This window comes from Miscanthus floridulus, chromosome 13 (genome assembly GCF_019320115.1).
Source record: "Miscanthus floridulus cultivar M001 chromosome 13, ASM1932011v1, whole genome shotgun sequence".
NCBI classification, from domain to species: domain Eukaryota; kingdom Viridiplantae; phylum Streptophyta; class Magnoliopsida; order Poales; family Poaceae; genus Miscanthus; species Miscanthus floridulus.
In genome coordinates this window covers 3981876-4004209 of record NC_089592.1, presented here as the reverse complement: position 1 = coordinate 4004209, position 22334 = coordinate 3981876, and positions in this window count along the sequence as shown.

Below are 22334 nucleotides of genomic sequence, written 5' to 3'. Positions count from 1 at the left end.
TCGAGCGCTTTCACGAACAGATCACATCACGAGACCGTTGAAGTAAAGATAGGTTGAAAGATATGTTAGCCCCATGATCTTATTATTGTATTACGGCCTACATGATTTTGCCTCATGCCCCACTAATATTAGTAATGAGTTAGGGTCGTCGAGTCTATTGTTATTTCTACGGCTTGCATGATTCTGCCTCATGCCCCACTGGTCATGATGATAGATGAGATCTAACATGTTCATTAGATTTATCTTTATTAAACGGTTACGTGGTGTTGAATTGTTTCTTTATATAAAAAGGGGTTCGGTTAATTATAATCATTGGCTCAGCACAAACCGATCATTGTTGACATCTTATTGCCATTGATTAATATCTGTTTGATTAATGATATTTATCCTTAGTGATAATCGATTCTTCTTACACAACCCCATGAGCTCTAATTGATTTATTCTCATGAATATACTGACATCGACTATTTAGTTGATCTCCTTTCATATCGGCTCTCATAGCCGCACATTCGGGACTGTCTGGCAACACCAGCAAGTTCCGCCCTTAAATACCTGATGAACTTTCTCTCCTTGTCAATTGCAGGGTCAAATTGACTGGCATGTCTCGGAAGGATCGTGCAGGATCGACCACCCCTGCATTGAAGCTAGGCGGATCTGCTCCATCGAGCGGACCCTTCTGACTTGTTGCGTGTCCTCGTCATGGGGCGAAAATTCTGTGTCGACACACATTTCTAGCACACCCGGTGGGACCCCACAATCATCATGGTGGTTCACAACAACGACGACATCCTTATGCTACATTATGAAGATCTACCCGATGGGGATAAGGGTATCATCAGCAAAGCTTTATAAGAGTTTTAGAACAAATGTTTGTTGTCCTACACCAAAACATGTGACAACATAATTGTTCAGAAATTTCCACTACCAAGAGTTCTGTTACATGGGCAGACGGACACAAATGAAGCTGAAGACAGGCGTTTCTTTAAAGGGGTTGTGGACAAATCTATTCGTGATGCCATGTCAAGCCATAACGAAGCTTTCGTGGATGTATTCCATAACGCCTTGAAAGAGGCAATTCATGGATTTCCAGTTGGTCAAGGCGGACCGGCTTATTACAACATTCTAGATCCGTCGACCTAGGGGACCAATCAAGTCGGTACCAACCATCAACAAGCAGCACCGGCTGGTAGTGGTGATGTCTAGACAGTTCAGGGTTCATCTGAACAAACTCAAGCAACTACTGCAAATCAAACACAGTACCATCCTGGACCACCAGTACAGCATGTGCAACAGCCGACGGGGCAAAGTCATAACCAGGTGATCAATTTTGGCGCATCAGGCCACATACCGTCGTCGGCTCAAAAAATAACACCGTCAGTTCAAAGGATCCGTAGAGATATAGATCCTTATATCTATAATTAGAGACTTCAAGTAGCAAGCCAGCAAAGGACTCAGCAGATTGAGATTCCACAAGGGTATCACTATGGCACAGATTATAACACCCTCCACATGATGCCAAATCCAGGATATCAAGGCACGCGAGATTTCAACTCACAGATGGGTTAGCAGGTACAGAGAAATCCAAATCTGGAAGCTAATGAGTTATTGCTAAGGGTGACTGAGATGATGAAGAATCACTTCGGTCTGAAGCCAAAAGGGCTGACCTTTTTGTACAAATGCCCATATCCAGAATGGTATGATTTGGTCGCTCTTCCAATAAATTATAGGCTCCTAGAATTCACTAAATTTACTGGCCAAGACAGTACAAGCACGATAGAACATGGCAGTCGGTATCTTATACAATTGGGCGAAGCGTCAGTTGAAGATGCTCATCGAGTTCGTTTCTTCTCTCTGTCCTTATCAGGGCCAGCCTTCACTTGGTTTTAATCATTGCTAGTCAATTCCATTGCCAATTGGGCTGACCTGGAGAAAAAGTTTCATACATATTTTTATACTAGGACTGGAGAAAAGAAGATTACCGATCTGACAACCATAAGATAGAAGACTAATGAATCAGGCACTGAATTCCTTCAGAGGTTTTGAGAGACCAGGAACTTGTGCTTCTCCTTAAACTTGGCCGATGATCAACTAGCTGCTTTGGTTGTTCAGGAATGCTGCCAATGTGGAAAGAAAAGCTGCTGGGACAAGAATTTGACAACTTGGAACAATTGGCTCAACAAGTAGCAGCGCTTAATAGCCAATTTCAGAGTATGCGCAGAGATACCCGGTTCTAGAAGAGTACCTCAGTAGCCGAAGCTTATGATCCATACTCAGTCGATGATAGCTATGAAGATGAAGAAGAAGAGGTTGCTGCAGCGGAATGGAATTAGGGCAAGAAGATAGTGATGGTGCCAAATCCTTGGGGAAGAGGAGTCGAGGAGAGCTATAACTTTGACATCACCAAATTAGATAAACTCTTCGATTTCTTGCTGGAGAAAGGGCAGATCAAGTTGCCTGATGGTCATGTCATGTTGCCCCCTGATCAGTTGAAGAATAAGAAGTTCTGCAAGTTCCATAATGCCACTTCTCATTCCACTAATGAATGCAGAATCTTCAGGCAGCATATACAGAGAGCTATTCAGCAGGGGAGGCTCAAATTTGATACGCCTCGAAAAATAAAAGTTGATGATAATCATTTCCCAGGAGATCAAAACATGGTTGATGCTGGGCTATTCAAAGGAAAAATTAAGGTCCTAACATCAACCAAATCAAAAGAAACTGGAACAGTCGATCCCAAGATGCAAATATCGGCTGACGAGTACAAAGAAATTAGGAGACGTCGTGCCGAGCAAAAGAGCCGATACGAGCAGGGGAAGATGTTAAGAGTAGAGACGACAAAGCCGCGAGTCACATCTTGAATTCTGTTGAATAAGTGGCAGCGGCAGAAGGAAAAGGATTATCAGAGGTGGTTAAAAGATCAAGCATACCAGCATCAATTGAAGCAAGAAAGGTATGAAAGGGAAAAGGCCGAACTACATTGGAATTGTCCTTTCTTCAGACATTGCTGGAATGAAGGTTTGAAATTGCCTACCAGACATGACTGTCTAGAATGCAGCAATCAATATTGGGAGTATAGGCAGTCTCAAACCAACCGCCGGTCTATCCATGCTTAAGATGCATATCATCATAATAACATGGATCGGCGCTTAAAAAATAAAAGTGTTCATGATCGGCTTGGAAAAAAGAGTCGTTGATCAAGACTGGGCTGATTATGAAGAAGAAGGCACTGAAAGAAGATATGTGTGGCAGGAAAGCCAGTGGTGCCTAGGAGGTTTAACAAGAAACCAGAAGAGAAGGGTGCAACGCCTAAGGAATAAAGAGATGAAACATGCTTAGGCATCTAGTAAAACTCAAGTGTGGCGTATCAAGCAAATAGCCTATAGAAAGCAACCATCGGCTAATATCCAAATGGTTTTTCTGTTGCCATCAGAGTTCAGGGTCAATGGTGAAAACTAACCGCCAATCCAAGCAGTTGGCTTTGAAAATTTGTATTAATGGATAATCCAATAGATGGTACAGACGGGAAACTAGGACATGGCTTCACGTCGGCCGATGAATTAGAAGAAGTAGATATTGGTCCTGGAGATAGACATAGGCCAACGTACGTGAGTGCTAAGTTGGATCCAGAGTATAAGCAGGAATTAATTGACTTATTAAAGAAATTTAAAGATTACTTTGCTTGGGAATACTATTAAATGTCTGGTTTAGATCGGTCAATTGTTGAACACCGGCTGCCAATCAAACCTGGATATCGGTCGTTTAAACAAGCTCCGAGGAGATTCAACCCGAACGTGTTTGATGATATCAAAAAGGAGACTGAAAGGTTACTGGAAGCAAAATTTATCCGACCATGCCGATATGCAGAGTGGATATCGAATGTTGTCCCTGTATACAAGAAGAATGGAAAATTGAGAGTTTGCATTGATTTTAGGGATCTAAACAAAGCCACACCTATGGACGGTTATCCGATGCCAATAGCTGATATGTTAGTAGATGCAGTAGCCGGGCATAAGGTTATTAGCTTTATGGACGGTAATGCAGGATACAACCAAATTTTCATGGCTGAAGAAGACATAGCAAAGACCGCTTTCAGGTGCCCTGGCGCAATCGGTCTATTCGAGTGGGTTGTAATGATCTTTGGACTAAAGAATGTCGGTGCGACTTATCAAAGGGCGATGAATTACATTTTCTATAAGTTGATCGGCAGGGTTGTTGAAATCTACATCGATGAAGTGATGATAAAATCCAAAGGATACAAAGAACACCTGGCTAATTTGCGTGAGACTCTGGAATGCACAAGGAAGCATGGTTTGAAGATGAATCCTAATAAGTGTGCTTTTGGAGTATCAGCCGGACAATTTTTAGGATTCATGGTCCATGAGAGGGGAATCGAAGTTGGTCAGAAAAGCACGAAAGCCATTGATGAAGTAGTTCCCCTGACTACCAAAACAGAGTTGCAATCTCTGCTTTGGTAAGATTAATTTCATCAGAAGATTTATTTCGAATTTGTCGGAGAGGATCCTACCATTTTCTCCCTTGTTGAAGTTGAAGAATGATCAAGAATTCAAGTGGGGTAATATACAACAAAAAACGTTCGAAGAAATAAAAGAATATATGAAGTGTCCACCTGTGCTGGTCCCTCCTCAGCAAGGTAAGTCATTTAAGTTATACATATCGGTTGATGACAAGACAATTGGATCGGCCCTGATGCAAGAATTTGAAGGAAAAGAGAGAGTTGTTTTCTAAGTAGAAGACTACTGGATCCGGAAATGAAATATTCTCCCACCGAAAAATTATGATTATGTCTATATTTATCTTGCACTAAATTACGACACTACTTATTATCGGCTGAGTGTACAGTTGTTTCTAAGGCTGATATGGTTAAGCACATGTTATCAATGCCAATACTGAATGGAAGAGTGGAAAAGTGGATTCTTGCGTTATCGGAATTCGACTTGAAGTGTGAATCGGCTAAAGCAGTCAAAAGACAAGTAATGGCCGATTTTATCACCCAACATCATAAGCCAAGCATTAGTTATGTAGAGCCGATGCCGTGGACGCTGTTCTTTGATGGGTCATCATGCAAGCAGGGTGGTGGCATTGGTATTGTTATTATTTCGCCTCAGGGGGCAAGTTTTGAGTTTGCTCTTCCAACTGAGCCAATGATTACAAACAATCAAGCGGAATACAAAGCTATTCTCAAGGGACTACAACTTCTTCATGAAGTAAAGGCCGAAGCAATTGAAGTATTTGGAGATTCGCAGTTAATTATTAATCAATTGATCGGCCTATATGAGTGCAAAGAAGAAACTTTGAAAGGATACTACGATGAGTGCCAAAAGTTACTCAAGGGATTTCTTCATATCTCTTTCCAACATATTCCGAGAGCACAAAACCAAGAAGCTAACCGTCTAGCTCAAAGTGCATTAGGATATCGAGTGTTTCAAGAAGTCTTGAGTAGTGAAACCTCAAGTGATGATTAGAGAGTTAAAATAGCCGCTTACCTTTGAGATCCGTCTCGGAAAGTTACTAGGAAGCTAAGGTATAAATCGGCTAAGTATGTTTTGTTAGATGATCAGTTATATTATAAAACAGTCGATGGGATATTGCTCAAGTGCTTGAACCAAGAAGAAGCTAAGGTGTTGATGGGTGAGGTGCATGAAGGGATATGTGGAGCTCATCAATCGGCTTATAAGATGAAATGGATTATTCGTAGAACTGGATATTTCTGGCCAACGATACTAGAAGATTGTTTTGAATATTACAAGGGGTGTCAGGACTGTCAATGTTTTGGTAATGTTCAGAGATCGCCCGTATCGGCCATGAATCCAATAATCAAACCATAGCCGTTTTGGGGTTGGGGAATTGATTTAATTGGCTAGATTTTTCTGCCTTCAAGCAAAGGACATAAGTTCATATTGGTAGCAACAAACTACTTCACTAAATGGGTTGAGGCAATTCCTTTGAAAACGGTAACCTCAAAGAACATGATTGATTTTGTCAGGGAATACATTGTGTATCGTTTTAGGATTCCTCAAACTATAACTACCGATCAAGGGACAATGTTCACATCAGAAGAGTTCAGGGATTTTGCTACCAGTATGGGGATTAAGCTATTGAATTCCTCCCCTTACTATTCCCAGGCTAATGGTCAAGCAGAGGCGTCCAACCAGATTATGATTAAGCTGATCAAGAAAAAGATCGAAGAACATCCAAGGAAGTGGCATTCGACGCTAAATGAAGCACTATGGGCATATAGGATGGCCTACCATGGATCAATTAAAACATCACCATACGAACTTATGTATGGCCATAATGTCGTTCTTCCTTGGGAAGTTCAGACTAGATCGAGGCGTGTTACACTACAGAATGATTTGTCAGCTGAGGTTTACAAGAATCTTATGATAGACAATTTGGAAGACTTGAGTTGCCTTCGACTGCGTGCTCTTGAGAATATCAAAGCCAATAAACTAAGGGTTGTGAAATATTATAATAAAAAGGTCAAGATTAAACAATTCTTTGAATGAGACTTGGTCTAGAAAGTGAAATTATTGATTGGATCAAAGGACAACAAATTCGGCAAATGGTCACCTAACTGGAAAGGATCCTATCGGATCAAACGTTGTGCGCCTAGTAATGCTTATATTTTGGAAACATTAAAAGGAGAGGAAGAATTTGGCTGAGCAATCAACGGGAAATATTTAAAGAAATATTATCCTAGCGTTGGGATCAATACTTGATAAAGATCTGTTCGGTCGATAGCTTTAATATCCGATATTGAAAAGATATCACCTCTAGTGCAAAAGATGAACCCAAAGGAGTAAAAGCCGATATGATGTGTATCGCCTATAGAAGCAAAGCAAACACAAACAAAATGATGGGTATGAAGCACGAAACAATGGGAAACCACTCAAGGCGAGGAAGTTATTTGCTAAACATCACCTATTACAAGCTATGAGCCAGAAAACACTTTGCCTACTATATCGTCGGCCAGAGTATTGAAAGCTACAGAGTCAGCGGCGTTCATAAAATCTTCAACCAAGCGCTCATGTTCCCCAGGGTGCACTGCGTCTAGAAAACCATGAGGAAGAAGCCGGAGATTATGGCCTGAACGGGCTTGTGCAGTAGCCAACGCCATGGCGGCACCATGACGAATCCCATGAAGGGCGACCTCCCTGACACGATTCAGGATGTCATGCAAGCGAACCACCGGAATGGCGCCCCTAGCATTAACAAATCCCGCTGCATGATCCATGGCTAATCGAAGGCTTTCCAGCTGAGCCGACAGATCTAGAGGATTTGAAGAAGATGTGAGCAGGATTTCGAGGAATAAAAGTTGAGGAAGAAACAAAAAATAGTGGTAAACGTCTCACCAACAATTCTAGCTTCAGCCTTGGCCAGCTTCTCCCATGCTGGGTTGGCCTCAAGGGGTGATCGGCCTTGAACTATGGCCAGAGCCGATTCCGCAATAGAAAGACAGTCGGCAAGTTTCTCACCAGTCCGGTCAACAGAAGCGATCAGGTGTTGATGCAAAAGTGATCTGCAAACACAAAGGGCTAATACCCGAATCGATATCCAAAGCGTGCCAGTCGATTTGACCTGTTAATCGACAAGGATGAAGAAACGAACACTTTGGTCCTGACAACAGCGATACGCCCGGAAGCCACGGCCAAGAGGTGCTCACGCGGAACTCGAGAATCGCCGAAGATCGCACTGAAGCGATGCAGCTCGCCGAATCAATGAGAACTCGTAAAAAGAAAAATATGCAAATTGACGAAGTCGCCGAAAAGTAGATGCAAATAGGAGTAAAAGTTGGTTTTGATATTGATTGATGTTATCTATTACATTGCCCTTTACTCCATATTTATACCCTGATCTAAAGAGACACAACCAAACACAACTAGGACACTAATCCCGTATCTAAGGAAACACGTGACTCTTACACGAATCATAACCTAACAAATACAGAAAAGGAAACCAACTCCTACCTATTTCCCTGTCCGCCTTAATTACGATGGAAATCTCACTGTCCTCCTTCCCATCGGCATACTCCCTATTTCATCGGCAGTAGGCTTCAAGTCTTCCTTCATCGGCATACTCCCTGCTTCATCGGCAGTAGTCTTCAAGTCTTCCTTCATCGGCATACTCCCTGTTTCATCGGCAGTAGTCTTTAAGTCTTCCTTCATCGGCATCGACAACAACTCCTCCAACCTCATCGGCAACGCCCGAGTCCAAATCAACCTTTCCATCGATCATCACCAACTATCGGCAACCATTTTTACAAACTGGCTTTCATTGGCTATCAAAGTATTCAATAACTTTCCCCTTGCCGATTGGTCCACTCCGATTATTCTGACATGTGCAAAAAACGGTGTCAACACATGCCCCCCAATTTCGGAGTATAAAACCATTAATGCTCCGAAATTTACTCCAGATAACGCTTGCCTTTGCCCAATTACCGTAACTCATTCTCCAAGCCAAAACTTGATTTGTTATCAAATCCAATCAAATCTAATCTTGATTCACGCACTTTAGTAAATATCGCACAATCGCCAACCACTCTTGCCTTGATTGAGATACCAGAATAACAACCCATCGGCAAGATCCTAACATGATAATGCTGCCATTTTAAGAATTAAAATATCATGTATCAATATCCCTTCCAAGCCATGATTACTTGTTATTAACTTATCTGTACAATCCCCTGATTATCGCGCGAATAGTTACCATATCCCCCTGCACCGCCTTGACCTATATGCGCGCGTCATAGAGATAAGTCCAAAATACCCTTATCCTGGCCGGCTTATAAATAGATTTCTCCAGAACCCTCATTTTCTATCTTCAGCCTCCAATCCTTGGCATTCTCTCTCTCCGGCGGCGACTCCGACGAACAACCGCGCGACCTCAACCAACAAGAACCCTTCTCCGGCGCTAACTTCAAGTCCCCGGCTCGTATCTCCACCTTCCTCAAGACAATGGCCATCAACTTCGACGTCCCCGCGGTTTGCTCCACTTCCATTACCTTTTACTTTGATCTTTTTGCAAATTTATTCAGTTGGTGATTTTTCCTTTCTTCTGTCTTCTGGATTCCATAACCTTAGGAACTGCGCAACAAATTAGTTATCCCAACCGATCAGCCACACGTCCAATGCCTTGGACCAATGGGCAACCTAGATCCAACCGATCTGATCAACGCAGAGGTTAACAGAATCCCCTTTAGAGCCCAAAATTTCTCTCTGAACTTGTGGAAAGACACATTCCGATCTTGGCCCAAAACCACCAAAGGGTGGAAAGATTGGTATTTGAGGGTTAATAGATCGATGCAAGTATACTGGGCAGAACGAAAGTTAGACCAATGTATCAGGCTCTCTATTGCCGATATGCAGAAAAATGAATCAATGATGATTGCAGCTGCTTATTTCTGGTCAGATACGACCAATACTTTTATGTTTGGACATGGCCCAGCTACCCCTACCCTTGCCGATGTCCACATGCTTACTGGCTTGGACATCTCAACTGCCGATGAAGGCTCCATCTTTGGTAGAAAGCCTGAATATAGAGTGAATACCCGTAACATCGGCGATTGGACAGGATATATTCAAGAGTACCAGAAAACCGGGACACCTAGCCAGAGGGAACATGCCACATTCCTGAATATGTGGTTAGAAAAATTTATCTTCTGTGGTCGATCAGTAGGACCAACCAACGCCTTCCTCCCTGCAGCTGAACTTCTGACTAATGGCGTAAGGTTTCCTCTTGGCCGATACCTTCTGAGCTCCACTTATCATCTTCTTCACCAAGTGTCTCAGAAACTTCTGCTTGGCGAACCCATCGGCAACCTGGGAGGCCCGTGGTGGTTCATCAACATGTGGCTGAATGCCCATATGCACAAACGTTTGCAATGGGACTTTTTTGCTCAACAATTCCCATGAGAAATTGCTGAAGATTATGTGCTCGGGGATGATGAATCGGCAACACGCTCACCCCTCAATTTTGGTGAAGCCATAATTGTCCTTCCTGGAACAGAAGCCAACGAAGACCAAATCGGCAGATTCTTTCAAAGCTTCTATAATGGTCTTTCTCGTGATCATAGGGCCTGGGTGCCTTATATCGACGAAGAAAACAGATTCCCCCTTCTTTTCAACTTTGCCGATGACACTCTGAATCAAGATAATGAGCTCATGATGGCTATCATCACTCCCAGGGCAATTCCAGTAAACACATTCGGCAGCGGGAAAAACACCAACATCACATATGAATTTTACAACCCATCGGCAGTATCCCGCCAATTGGCTTTTGGGCAACTGCCAATCAAACTCTGCTTTGCCGATGTGATCAAACCCAGGGAAACAATCACCTGCGGAACAGACTGGAGCAAGGTAGTACAACTTTCTCCTGATGCCGATACCACAGATGTTGATTTATCCACCTGGACACCAATATCTTTCATCACCGAGTCATACAAGCAATGGTGGCGAGAGTGGAAAGAGCAACTGTTCGCGATTTCTGTTCACACATATCGGCACATGATCGATTCTGAATATGCCATCCCTGACGACGCGGTAAGTTTCCTTGAACTCCCTTCTGCTTTTCTTTTCATTTATCAGTAACTGATTCCCTTGTAACAGGTTAACCACCCAGCACCATCGGTGAGCAAAAGTGGGAAACCCTTCAACCTCCGGCCTATTTCCCCAACATCGCCGATCGGTTACAACGCTCCCACCTTAGCCGCTTTGACCCACCAGAAGATTCGTACCAAGACCATCACTTTTAAGTCCAAATTGGCTACATCCAGGGCTACTCCATCGGCTGCTGCTACAACCTTGGTCAAAGCCTTTAAGGTAACAACCTTGCTTATTTTCACTTATGCCGATCACAAACTATATTAACCTTAATCATCAGGGGGTAAGAGCTGCTACTGGATCATCATCGGCAATTCCGCCGATATCAAGCACCACTCCTTCAGAGGTAGCTTCTTGACTTTACATCTTATCTGTTAAATATCATATCTTACACTTGTTTTGCAGCAACAATTGGGCACATCGGCAAACGTACCAGATGCCCAAGCTTCACAACCAACAAGTGTTGATACCCCCCAGCCAATCATTGCCGATGTCCAAGCAAAGCGCAAAGCTTCAACAGATACTGAAGCACAGCCAAAACGACAAAGGTCTATGCCGATCCCTACATCTGCCCCAACGTCATCGGTCATCATACCTCAAGAGCCCACCACCGATGAAGTCACAGAGGATATCCCATCGGCAAGCTCAGCCGATCCACACGACATACTCCAGGTTGCTTCCTCCAGTCAAGCACAGGAAATTGCCTTGAAACAGGTAAACCGATCAACCTATCTGATTTTACAATACTCATACTTACCCCTGATTGATCTCCTTGTCTTTCTTTCAGGAACAAGATTCCCCGAACAGCCTATTTTCCTTTGCCATTGACATTTCTGACGACGATGGAGAGGAAACAAGTTCTTCCCTTGCACTGGGAACAATATCGGCAGAGACTAAATCCAAGTTGGAAACCCTCCTGAACTTGCTACAGCAAAGTACTGCCCAACTGGTAGATGACTCGGACCCCGCAAAGGCAATTTTCAAAACAATTCGTGGCCAGGTCCCTGCCGATGTTGAAGAAATACTCTTCCCAGCAGCTCACTTAGAAAGCCGTCAACTGCAATATCAACGGGCTGCCCAGCGCATTGCCGATAGAGCAGCTCAAGCTCAACTTAAAGAAGAGATGCTACAACTGAAACAAATCGCTGATGAAAAGCACAAGGGCATCGTCAACTTGCAGACTTCGGGTGCTGCACTTAAGCAGAAAATCTTGGATCTATCGGCAAGGAAGGCAGCTCTATTGGCCGAATTGAAAGACATCGATGCAGCCTTAACTCATGCTCAACAAGAAGAAAGCCAGCTACCCAATGCCGTCAAAGCTCTTCAGCAAGAAAGAGATATCCAAGCTCGCAAAGCTTTAGCCATGAAGAAGAAACTCAAACCTGTGGAGGGTGCTGCCGATGACGATATCAAAGAAATGGAAGAAGCCGACCAGATTCGCCTGCGTGCGATATTAGCTATCCAATCCTTGCTGAACGTGTAATCTTATTTATTGTATCGGCACTTTATGAGACATTGATACCCCTGCATAATTCTAGCCGATAGTATTATTATCGGCACTTATACTTTTATGCATCTGTCCAGATACTAGGGTAATATTTCTTTAGATATTTTCCATTTAACGCTCTGGGAAACACAACCCCTTCGAGGGTTTCTAAAATATATGCATTACCAGGAATAGACTGATTTATCCGATATGGACCTTCCCAATTAGGAGACCACTTTCCAAACTTTGAACTTTTAGTCCCAATCGGTAAAATCAATTTCCAGACCAGATCTCCATCGGCAAACTCTTTTACTTTCACCTTCTTGTCATACCATCTAGCTACTCTTTTCTTATTTTCTTCAATACTAACTAAAGCCCTTAACCGATGACCTGCCACATCTTCCAACTCATCTTTCATAAGAGTATTATACTCATCGGCTGTCAGCTGATTTTGAGAACGTATTCGTCTAGAGCCAACTTTAATTTCCCAAGGCAACACTGCATCGTGTCCATATACTAACTGATAAGGCGTTACTTTGGTTGCACCATGGCATGACATCCGATATGACCACAAGGCTTCATTTAATACTGTATGCCACCTCCTAGGATTTTCTTCAATTTTGCGCTTAATAAGTTTGATGACCCCTTTGTTAGAAGCCTCAGCTTGACCATTAGCTTGAGCATAATATGGAGAAGAATTTAAAATTTTAATTCCCATACCTACAGCAAACTCATCAAATTCTCCCGATGTAAATATAGTACCCTGATCGGTAGTGATAGTCTGAGGAATACCAAATCGGTAAACAATATGCTCTTTCACAAAATCAATCATATTGACCGATGTAACCTTTTTTAGAGGAATTGCCTCAACCCACTTTGTGAAATAATCGGTAGCAACCAGAATAAATTTATGTCCTTTACTCGATGGCGGATAAATCTGACCAATGAGATCAATAGCCCATCCCCGGAACGGCCATGGTTTGATTATAGGATTCATAGCCGATGCAGGCGCCCTTTGAATATTACCAAACTTTTGACACCCCTGGCATCCCTTAAAATATTTAAAACAATCTTCAAGAATAGTCGGCCAATAGTACCCATTCCTTCTGATCATCCATTTCATCTTGAAAGCCGATTGATGTGCCCTACATACTCCTTCATGAATTTCACCCATCAAGCTTTTCGATTCATCATTGCTAACACATCTGAGTAAAACTCCATCTATAGTTCGATAATATAATTCATCATCGAGGAGCACATATTTGGTAGCTTGGAACCTTATACGTCTCTCGACCTTCCTACATGGATCCTTCAAATAATCAACAATCTCTTTCCTCCAGTCATCGGTATCAACTGCCGATGTTAGCACTTCCTGAATGGTCTGATACCCTGAAGCATGCTGAGCTAGTCGATTAGCTTCCTCATTATGCAATCGAGAGATATGCTCAAGACGAAAATCTCTAAATCCTTTCAATAATTGCAAACACCTTTCATAATACGAAATCAAGGCTTCACTTCGGCATTCATAAATTCCAGCCAATTGATTTATAACTAGCATAGAGTCACCAAAGATTTCAACAACATCGGCACGTATCTCCTTCAGCAATTCTAACCCCTTTATCAAGGCTTGGTATTCAGCTTGATTATTTGTCGCTGTAGCAACAATCGGCAATGAAAACTCATACTTCTTTCCTTGAGGTGAAATTAACACAATGCCGATACCTGCTCCTTCACCACATGTGGACCCATCGAAGAAAAGTGTCCAGGGAGCAATCCCCAGAGAATCCACCGTGTTACAATGCTGAGTGACAAAATCAGCCATCACTTGCCCTTTAACTGCCTTAGCTGATTTGTAGCGTAGCTCAAATTCTGATAATGCTAAAATCCACTTACCGATTCTACCACTTAATATCGGCATTGACAACATATACTTGACCACATCGTCTTTGCATATGACCGTACATTCGGCAGATAACAAATAATGCCTTAATTTGATACAAGAAAAGTATAAGCACAGACACAATTTCTCGATAGCCGAATACCTCGTCTCAGCATCCACTAATCTTCTGCTCAAATAATAAATAACACGTTCTTTCCCTTCAAATTCTTGAATAAGAGCTGAACCGATAACTGCATCATCAGCTGACAAATATAACCTGAAAGGCTTCCCATGTTGAGGTGGAACTAGCACTGGAGGATTTGATAAATATTTCTTAATTTCATCAAGGGCTAATTGCTGTTCAACTCCCCATACAAATTCCTGATCAGCTTTTAATTTAAGTAGTGGGCTGAAAGCCTTGATCTTACCCGACAGATTAGATATGAATCTTCTAATGAAATTAATCTTACCGATCAAAGATTGCAATTCAGTCTTATTGGCAGGAGCAATCACCTTGTTAATTGCATCAATAGACTTCCTACTGATTTCAATGCCCCGTTGATGCACCATAAAACCCAAGAATTGTCCTGCCGATACACCAAATGCACATTTATTAGGATTCATCTTCAATCCATGCCTCCTTGTGCACTCCAGTATTTTTCGCAGATCGGCTAAATGTGCCGTGATATCTCCAGACTTAATCACTACATCATCAATGTAGATCTCCACTAATGTGCCGATGTACTCATGAAAAATAAAGTTCATAGCCCTTTGATAAGTAGCACCGGCATTTTTCAAACCAAACGTCATGACTATCCACTCGAACAACCCCACATGTCCTGGACATCTGAAAGCAGTTTTGGGAATGTCCTCCTCAGCCATGAATATTTGATTGTAGCCTGCATTACCATCCATGAAACTAATAATTTGATGTCCAGCCGCAGCATCAATCAACAAATCAGCAATCGGCATTGGATAGCCATCCATCGGTGTGGCTTTGTTGAGATTCCTGAAATCAATACAAACACGAAGTTTCCCATTTTTCTTATAAACAGGAACCACATTAGAGATCCACTCTGCGTATCGACATTGCCGAATAAACTTTGCTTCAATTAATTTAGTTATTTCGGCCTTAATGTCAGGAAGTACATTAGGGTTGCATCGGCGCGCTGGCTGCTGATGTGGCCGAAATCCAGATTTGATAGGTAACCGATGTTCAACTATCGATCGGTCTAACCCAGGCATCTCAGTATAATCCCAAGCAAAACAATCTTTATATTCTTTTAACAAATCTGTTATTCGCTGCTTACACTCGGAATTTAACTTAGCACTAATAAAAGTAGGTCTTGACCTATCACCATCACCGATATCTACTTCTACTAAATCATCTGCCGATGTGAACCCTTGACCTAATTTTCCATCATCGGCAAACCTATCCATTAAAACTCCTCTTCAGAACCGACTGCTTGGATCGGTGGAACTTCATAATCAGCAACTCTAAGGAACTCTTTTTCCCAAGCTTCTCCTGATATGCATTTAGTTCGCTCATAAGTATCTGATTCTGCCGATGCGATGATATAAGAAGAATCACCAGGGACGACCTCAATCTTATCCCCAATCCATTGTACGAGGCATTGATGCATTGTAGAAGGAACACAACAATTAGCATGAATCCAATCCCTCCCTAGAAGCAGATTATATGCACCCTTGCCGTTAATAACAAAGAACGTCGTCGGCAAGGTTTTGCTGCCGATGGTCAATTCAACGCATACTGCCCCTTTAGCCGGTGACACATTGCCTTCGAAATCTTTCAACATCATATCGGTTTTGGTCAAGTCTTGATCTCCCTTACCAAGTTTCCAATACATCACGTAAGGCATAATATTAATCGCAGCCCCTCCATCAATAAGTACCTTAGACACAGGCTGCCCATCAACTCTGCCCTTCACAAATAAAGCCTTAAGATGCTGTCTCTCGTCATCGGTAGGTTTCTCAAAAACAGCCATCATTGGATCTAGCGTTAGCTGAGCTACTTGATCAGAGAAAACAACTTCTTCCTCATTATCAGATAGTGCCAGAAACTCCATCGGCAACATGAATACCATATTAACATCTGCCGATGGACCCTTATTTTTGTGTTTTACCTGCCACTGCTGATGACCAGGCCTTTCATTGGAGGAATTTTCCTCCTGGTATAAATCCTCCTGACGCTCACGCTGCATCCTCCTTCTCTGTGTCTTTGTCAGACCCTCTGGGCACCATCGAGGAAACTTGGTTTTCCAAACCGGCTGATAACAAGTCCTAGTTAGTTCTACGCGACGTATATTAGGGTCCCTGTAGAATATCTCCTCATCGGGAACTCTTGCGTTTGCCATTTCCTCAAGCTCCTCTTGATTCCTTGGAAAATATCCAGCGCGTTTACCAAGCCTCTCATGTACACTAAGTCTGCCCCCCAGCCGATCATGCACTGATGCCCTGCCTCTGATCGGCTCGTTGATAGACAAACCCTGATTACTACGTTGAAACCTCCTTTCTGAATGATTGACTCTGTAATAACCATTACACTCAGGGCAATTTTCAACAGTTGGCAATTTAATACCTTCTTCCCAGCAATGGATGAAGAACGGACATCTCCAATGATCTTTATGTCGATTCCACTCTTCCTGACGTCTCATTTCTTGCTGTTGCCGATATCGGTCATTACGTTGACGCCAACCCTCCTGCTGCCTTCGATGAGTAATCACAATGCCAGGTCGAGGAGGTTTTTTGGAACTACTGCTTTCCCCTAGCAAACCCTTACTCTTTGCATCATCGGTAGTTATCCGATGTTGGGGGTCTACTGACGCGTTTTTCTCAGCAGCCTCTGACGTCAATACCTTGGTCTTTCCTTTGGCATCCAACATATTTGCCGGAAAAGGGTGTTGATCAATCTTCATCGGCTTCTGGGTCTTGGAAGTACCAAACTTAATTCTCCCAGATTCAATAGCCGATTGTAACTGTTGCCTGAATACCTTGCACTCATTTGTACTGTGTGAAGTTGCATTGTGCCATTTGCAGTACAAAATCTTCTTCAACTCTTCTGCCGATGGGATCACGTGATTAGGTGACAGCTTAATTTGGCCCTCTTGAAGCAGAAGATCAAATATTTTATCGGCCTTGGTGATATCAAAAGTAAACTTTTCTGGCTCTTTTTGACCAAAGGGACATGATATCGGCTTTTTATTCTTAACCCACTCAGCTAAGCCGATAACTGGTTCTTCATCAGAGTCAGAATCTCCTACTTCTTCAACAAATGATACCTTTTTACTCCAGTTCTTTTTAGGTTCAAAAACCCTAGTATCTTGATCAGAGATCCTTTGCACAAGATGACTGAGGCTTTCAAACTCCTGAGAAGCATATCTGTCCTTAAGATGTGGCAATAACCCTTGGAAAGCCAAATCGGCAAGCTGCCGATCATCCAGCACCAGGCTGTAGCACTTATTTTTTACATCTCGTAGCCTTTGTACAAAGCTCTCTACCGATTCATCATTACGCTGTCTTAATTTTACTAAATCGGTAAGCTTCTTTTCATGGATTCCAGCAAAGAAATATTTGTGGAATTGTTTTTCTAGATCAACCCAGGTAATAATAGAATTTGGTGGCAATGAAATGAACCATGTAAATGCTGATCCAGACAAAGATGATGAAAATAATCGAACTCTTAATTCATCTCTGTTAGCTGCCTCTCCACATTGAATAATGAAGCGATTGACATGTTCCATTGTCGATGTATCATCTTGCCCAGAGAATTTAGTGAAATCCGGTACCTTGTACCGATTTGGGAGAGGAATTAAATCGTATGCAGGAGGGTATGGGGTCCGATAAGAATAAGTATTGACCTTGGGCTTTATCCCAAACTGATCCTTCATAATCTCTGCTATCTTATCGGCCCAAAAAGCATCAGCCTCCTGCTGACGAACTGGTTGAATTTCTACAGGAGGTGCCTGCTGACATCCTTCCACATATCTTTGTGGCCCACGATCTCCAGCAATCGGCATATTTACCGCTACTTGTGGTCCATTAACCTGTTTGAAAGGATTCATCGGCTGGGCTGCCGATGCTTGATTCTGGAAACCAGCTTGCACATGACCTTGTTGAATCCCTGCAACCTGCTGATTCCGCTGAACTGTATGTTGAACAGGTAACTGTCCTGACCAATCATTATTAGAACTCATCGGCACAAAACTTACCGATGGCTGGTAATTTGCTGATATTGTTGGATAATTATAACTGGTTTGAGGCATGAACTGAACCCCAGTTTGACTCATAGCAGGGGCTTTCTGCTGCATCGGCAGTACGCTCGCCGATGGACTTGAATTGAATGTTTGAATCATAGGCATCTGGAAACCTCCTGGATTTGGTTGTACAGAAGTAGTTGCGGCATATTGAGGCACTTGAGCCATCGGCGAAACAGCCGATGATATAGGCGCTCTTCCTGCTGCATCAAATACTTGAGGTAATCTAGGATTGAAAGCAGATGACTCTGGAGGCATGCCATATCCCCACCAATTAGTAGGAATCTGGTTATTCTGAGACACAGGGCCTGACATAGCTGATGCCGATAGATCTGTATTAAGCTGAACTCGCCCTCCTGGTAACACCTGATCTGATTGTATCGGTGTAGATTGTATACTAGGTGAACCTGCCAATACTGGAGGGGAAGTAACTTCTGTACCCACAACGGCCGAAGGAGCCGATGGAGTTTTGACAGATGCCGGCTCTGGTTGATGATAGGCAGGCCCAACGTAATGTGGTGCCGCTTGTCCTTCTTTGAGAGTTCGAACCACAGCATTATGAACAGTATTGGACAGCACATTGGAATGATTAATCAAAGCATGATTTACTGCAGAATTAACCATCTCTTGAAGTTTACCAGGATTGGAGTCAAAGGTAACCTGCCGAGGCAACGGCAAATCTTGCTTCTAGATGACTTGTCCACTCTTGTTCAAGCTAAACGATCTCAGACAAAGCTGCTTGTATTCTTCTACAGCCTTTTCCATAGCCTGCCTCTGTTCTTCCTTGAGATCTTCTTCTGATACTGCGATAATGTTCCCTGGATCGATCTCGGAGTTGAACATATTGGTTGAAGAGTCCCACCGAGCGTGCCAAAAGATGTGTTGATGCAAAAGTGATCTGCAAACACAAAGGGCTAATACCCGAATCGATATCCAAAGCGTGCCAGTCGATTTGACCTGTTAATCGACAAGGATGAAGAAACGAACACTTTGGTCCTGACAACAGCGATACGCCCGGAAGCCACGGCCAAGAGGTGCTCACGCGGAACTCGAGAATCGCCGAAGATCGCACTGAAGCGATGCAGCTCGCCGAATCAATGAGAACTCGTAAAAAGAAAAATATGCAAATTGACGAAGTCGCCGAAAAGTAGATGCAAATAGGAGTAAAAGTTGGTTTTGATATTGATTGATGTTATCTATTACATTGCCCTTTACTCCATATTTATACCCTGATCTAAAGAGACACAACCAAACACAACTAGGACACTAATCCCGTATCTAAGGAAACACGTGACTCTTACACGAATCATAACCTAACAAATACAGAAAAGGAAACCAACTCCTACCTATTTCCCTGTCCGCCTTAATTACGATGGAAATCTCACTGTCCTCCTTCCCATCGGCATACTCCCTATTTCATCGGCAGTAGGCTTCAAGTCTTCCTTCATCGGCATACTCCCTGCTTCATCGGCAGTAGTCTTCAAGTCTTCCTTCATCGGCATACTCCCTGTTTCATCGGCAGTAGTCTTTAAGTCTTCCTTCATCGGCATCGACAACAACTCCTCCAACCTCATCGGCAACGCCCGAGTCCAAATCAACCTTTCCATCGATCATCACCAACTATCGGCAACCATTTTTACAAACTGGCTTTCATTGGCTATCAAAGTATTCAATAACTTTCCCCTTGCCGATTGGTCCACTCCGATTATTCTGACATGTGCAAAAAACGGTGTCAACATCAGGTCGTCGTTATCTCTCGACCTCCTCAGGTAACAGGGGAGCTGACGACAAATTGGTGCTGAAGATGACCCCAAAGGCTAAGTAGAGTCGGCCCTCTACCCTAGGATGATGGAAGCATCGTAAGTTGCACCCTCTTGGCGGTGGATGCGCTGGCACGATGATGCAGATCCATCAAAGGCCTCCTCAGCGGACCTCTTGCTGTTCTCCATGATCTCAAACATATAGAAGAACAAAAGCTATACTAAGGATGCAGAAAGTTTGAGGCGAAGCGGGTTGTTGTTCGATCCACGACCGTCGCCCATGTATATATAGCCCAAGAAGGCGAGAAGACATGTTTCGTCGAAGGTGTGAATTTGGAGTCGGAAACGGAGGTGGAACGACACCCCGGGAATTTAGGGGACGGATAACGAAGAGATAATAGATTCAAACTTATTGCCTCCCTGAATTATGAAATGTCGTGAAACAGATTCAATGATTTTACATTTACCAGAAATCAACCTATCAAGGCTTCTTTGGATTGAAGGGAGTTCGGACCCCTACAAGGTCGAAGGTCATCGTGAAACAAATCGACATTGGCCCGTTGATAAAATTGTGCCCGAGAAGAGAAAAATTGCCCGCTCAACATGTGCTCAGCCGATTCCTCGGTAAATCAAGAGACTGAGAAAGAAGCATGTGGCTTTCCCGGTGGGTGTTTAGTGGAACAAACAAGGAAAAGGTGTCCACATATTTTAGGCCTTGCAAACACTAGAACAACTCTGCGAGCATGGTGAGAAGACACAGGTGATGTCACAAGACTTCTCCTAGCTGCAGTAGCTGATCCCCTTGCTCGACAAGGCGCTAGAATGAGCGACACAATCACCCTATGCACAAGAATTTTTCTAACCGCTCAAGATCTTCATGGTAAGAGAGTGGACCATGGAGGGTCCAGCGGAACTAGAGGCACTCGAGGGAGCAGATGGAAGAAAAGCATGGCTGAATTGTTGAGTTGCTTTCGCTAGGGTCGGATAGACATTTATAGCCGGCCTAGAAACATGAATCCAAGTGCCCGCGAAGCAGTGACGCTCTTGTAAAAAGTTTTGAGGCATAGGCTCATGGGTGGACGCAGCCAACGACAAACAGCAGACCCCAGATCAAGATTCTCTACCCGTGACTGTGGACCAATCAGGAATACAGACATGATAATTTTTTAATAAAATTACTTTTATCCCAAAATTGGGGGACATGTGTTTACACCAAAATTTGGAAGAAGATGTTACAGGGACCCAAAAGCTCCCAATATCATATCACCAAGGAATCAATTACGTGCAGATCGGGACCACCTGATTTAGATGCAAAAAATGGAATCAGCTTTCCACATATAGCGCCAGCAGATAACAACAGAGGCTACGTTCGGCGCCAGGATGAAGCATGCCGGACTCTACAAAAAGGGAAAGATTAGAGTCCAAGTTATCTTAAATTAGGAATGTTTTCTCTAAGGTTAAAAATTGTAATAAGTCGTGCTTAGACAGGAGTCATGCACAGGGCCCGGGTATAAATACCAAAGCTCGGCTATTGTAAAAGGGAATCAATCATTCCAAATACAAGTCAATTACTTTTTTCGGCTCCGGCCACCCCTTAGGAGTAGGAGTAGAGTAGATCTCGATGACTTCTTCAGCGAGTCCGGCAGCATCGAACCGATCGACCTCCACTGCTTGTCTGTAAGTACCGTCATGGTTTATACCTCTGTTCGTATGGCTGGATCGATCCGGTCGACCCCCACTGCGGCTCTGGTATAAGCTAGTTATCGACTCTTGTTTAATTCAAGTATGGCCTATGTGATTCTGCCTCACACCCCACTGCTTGAATTAGATCAAGGTCAAGTTATCGGCTCTACCTTAGAATGGCAGGCTTTGGTAGATTTATTAAGTTACTGATATTGCTTATTGGTTTCATTATTTATCTAATTACAATAATATCATTCTGCCCGATTGAGATTGATTTAGATCAGCCTTATATCTTATTTGACCCATGGTTTGCTAACCTAAAACTGATCCAATCTACACCTTAAACGACGAGTTATGTCTTATCGGCTGTTTTACATCAATCTTGATCGTGCATAACGTGCGGTTAAGGCATGTTGCGTCTTGAGTAGATCTATTGGCTCGAGAGAACCGTTCCACGGCTCGTTATCACGGCCTGTGTGATTCTGCCTCACACCCCACTGTTAGCACCGTGGAGTGGGGATCGATATTTAGTAGATCTATTCCTAGTAAGGCATGACTTTAACTGTACGTTATGCCTGAATTGGTTGTTTTAGCCGATATCGAGCGCTTTCACGAACAGTTCGCATCACG